The following is a 3,934-nucleotide window of genomic DNA, read 5'->3' on the forward strand; positions in this document are numbered from 1 at the left end:
ATGCTACTTTTCCCCTTTAAAACATGATGCACTTTCACTGTAGTGATCACAAACGCATGTGTGTTGAATTGTACACCTCTGCCTTATCTTGTTTTAATGGCTTTTTAAACACCTAAGTTTTATAGGTGATGGATGGTGGAGGAGGGGGGCCTTATCTGACTACTGGCTCCTTCCAGGGAGGGTTCCTTTGACGTGGGACCAAAATACTGAAAAAAGATCACGGCTCCCTGAAGTCCCTGAAACAACGGGCGATTCCTGCTATGAGCCGACTGCTTTTTAAGCAAACAGAATTATGAGTGAGCATCTGGCTCTCTGGGAAATCAAAATGAACTAAGACTAAGATATTAAGTTTGAGAAGTGCAGAACAGTTTCCTCTCCGAACCTTATTGTTCTGCTCTCGTTCAGAAACAACATATTTCCCATGTGCAGCGGTGGAGTGTCATCCATGCAGATTATTGAGTATCTAAAAATAGTAGATGGACTTTGTTCTTTTGCAGACAACTTGCATGGAGAAGAGACAAGACGAGATAGAGTGGAGACTTTTATGTTCACCTGGGCTTTTTGCCTACAGTGACATGTCAGCATGAGAAACAGATCTATTCTTGACCGACGTCCATCGCTCAACCAATTCAGATTCAAACAGTGGCCGATTGTTTGGACTCTCATATCTTCCTAACAAGCAGCTGAGCCTCCTTAGACCTTGAGAGCATGAGTGGGCCCTGCAAGGTCTGCCAGCTGCTCTGTACATAATCCACTACAGTGCCAGGCCCAAGTATCCGATCATCCCCACCACCACCACCACCACCCACTCACCTCCAAATTGTCTGTGTTTTGATATCAGTGACGTCATTTCTGCCCAAGGCTGTTTTCTCTCTCGCGCCGGGGCTCCAAACAGCTGATTCAGGGAAAGTCACAAAGTGTACCGGAGACCTGACCTTCTCCCCTGAGACAAAACACAACGAGAGGGCCTGGCTCCACAGGACGGAGGCGTTAGCGTGGAAACAATAACACGGCCTCTCAATCTACACAAGACATGAGGCTCGGTTTTTCCAGAGACAGAAAGACGGGCGGCCTGGCGTCTCGGAGGCCAAACTCCACGTCCAAACTTGATCCCTCTTTGATCTCCAATCATTTGTTGTGTGGTGGATTCCAAACGTTCCTGCGTGTGAGGATGCGGGTGTCTGTGAGTTGTCAACAATCCCATCAAAGCATACATATCCCTTTTTTCAATTTGTTCCTTTTTAATCATTTCCAAAGACCTGAAGAACTAAAACAATCAAAACCAAAAAATATTAGAACAATCCTGAAAACATAAACCAAGGACAATTTGGGAAATACATATGATGCTACAGCTAGCTGCCAGATAGTTAGCCAAGCCTAAAAAGTGGAAATGGGACACAGCAAATGTAATAAATGCTGCCTATTACATCTTACACTTACTGATTAGCAAATTATATCTTGTTTGTTTAAGCGTTTTATTCTTTGTGCTGAAGTGAGCTCATTGGCCGTTTGCCGTTGCTTCATATTTAGCTTACAGACATGTGAGTGTTATCGATGTTCTCATCTCTATGCGTGTGAGTAAAGTGAATAAGCGTAATCTTGAAATGGTGACCTGTAGGAGGGGTCCCAACCATCAGGTTCAGTTATGAAATCCACCGAAGAATTTGTACTGAAATAAATGAAGAGCATTTTAGGCTAAGAGACATAAAGGAAATGTTTGTCTCATTTCACACTGTTTTGTTTTCATCTTTGGAACAAATCTACAACTCTTTTTGTTTCAGTTTCTATGCAGCTGTGGCCCGGGATGTTCTCATGGTACACTTTCCACTTCACCACATTATACAGTTTCACTACTGATTACAAATGCAAGTAGTGGCTAAGTGTGTTGAATTGTACACCTCTGCCTTATCTTGTTTTACTGGCTTTCTAAACACTTGTTTTATAGGTGATGGATGGGGGGGGGGGGGGGGTTATCTGACTACTGGCTCTTTCCAGGGAGGGTTCCTTTGACGTGGGACCAAAATACTGAAGAGATCACGGCTCCCTGAAGTCCCTGAAACAACGGAAGATTCCTGCTTTTTAGACAGAAATAAAATTAGGAGTCAGCATCAAGGAAATCAAAGTCTGTTCTGCTTTCATTCACAAATACAGCAAACTTTAATGAGTATTTTTCTTTTTTACAACCAACAAAAAGGCATAAAGTCTCTGTCATCCATCCGGATTAAAGGATATCTAAAAATAGATAATAGACTTTGGTCAGAGGAGTCCACATAAAAAAAAATGACGAAGCACAGTTTGAAAAGCGTTCAAATGTATTTCATAATCCTAGGAGTTCCTTCCCCTCATCTGCTTAATCCCACATCCAACATGACTAAGCACAACCTGGAGAGTGTGCAAATTAATATCATAATTACATGCAGTAAAGCTTTGCTCTCCTAATCCACTTAATCCCTCATATTGCAGGGCAATGTGCTCAGCCTCAGTTTGCCCTATCGAAGCTTTGTTTGAACTCCATAACAGAATAAACCCTGTAACGTGTATCAAATCTGCAAGTGAATTAATCTTATAAGAAACGTTTTATTCTATCTTTGTTTGACTGTCAATGATATCCAGGGTCCTTGAAGATGACAGCAGCACAAATGACACGCTGATGATGATGCGCTGATTGGAGCCATAAGGTCAAATGAACCCTGATGTCAGGCTGATGTGACGTCATGACACCGAAGTGATAAACTGGAGCTGCTGGAGACACGAATGATAACCCACAACAACAGATAGTTGTGCCTCCATCGTTGTCAAGTCGCAGCCAATGCGTGCATCAGCAGTGGGAGCCATCATCGTGTTCTTGTGACCATACAAAAAAAAGAGGCCCAGTTTATTGTTTAATCACATTATGAGTGTGATGTCAGGATTATTGCAGCCTCCAATCCCCCAAAAGAAAGTCCACTGAAAAAACACTGAATTCCACACTCAAACACACTCAAACACACAAACACACACTCAAACACGCACGCACACACACACACACGCACGCACACACACACACACACACACACACACACACACACACACACACACACACACACACACACACTATGAGCAGGCAGGTGAGCAGGGCGTTCCGTTGTGGGCGCGTCGAGGAAGCAAGGACGGTACATGTCCGAAATGACAAAGGTTGCTTTTACACCTGCCATGGTCCGTTTAATCATCTACCACTTCAAACAGGAGAGTCTGACGTCCGTGGCCTCCCAGCAGCCTTTGCTCCAGCAGCTCTGAACAGGCTGCCGTTCAGCAGGAGGAACAGAGAGAAACAGGTATAAAACTTAACTGTGTCTTCCATAAAAGAAGAGCAAATGCTTTAAAGGCTCCAGCAGCAATAAATAACAGGAGATGGCTTTTACGGTGCTGAGGCTAATTTAACATTAGGAGACGTCCCTCATAAATAGAGCTAGATTGAATTGAATCAATGCATCCAGCATGGATTTACATATTCACATCAAATATGAGCTTTATTCAAGAGTTGAGTGGGTGTTACGTTTCAGTACGAGAGATAAACAGTTTGTTGTGCAAATAAAACATAAAAAGTTATATATGTACTCATAATGTGTTGGTGCCTGACAGTGGTTGAGATCATCACATAGTGTGTATATTGTAATTGTCCTTTATTGTGTGATATTCATTTTCAATTTCAGTTCTGAATTAAAAAACAAGGTTGTACTTTTTAAGAGGACCATTCCACCCCCCCCCCCCACCCCCCCATGTTGTGTTTCACCACAATTTATTCATAATAGATATTTTTTATTTGATATGTAGAACCTGTGTCACCTATACAATATACTGTATATGTGCTAAATTGTATATCTTTAAACCATTTCATTTCCCATGTTAGAATGTTTCTTTTAATTGTGAAAAAGGCATCCTCATATTGTCCGTT

The sequence above is a fragment of the Eutrigla gurnardus genome (genome assembly GCF_963514095.1).
Source record: "Eutrigla gurnardus genome assembly, chromosome: 4".
Taxonomy (NCBI): Eukaryota; Metazoa; Chordata; class Actinopteri; order Perciformes; family Triglidae; genus Eutrigla; species Eutrigla gurnardus.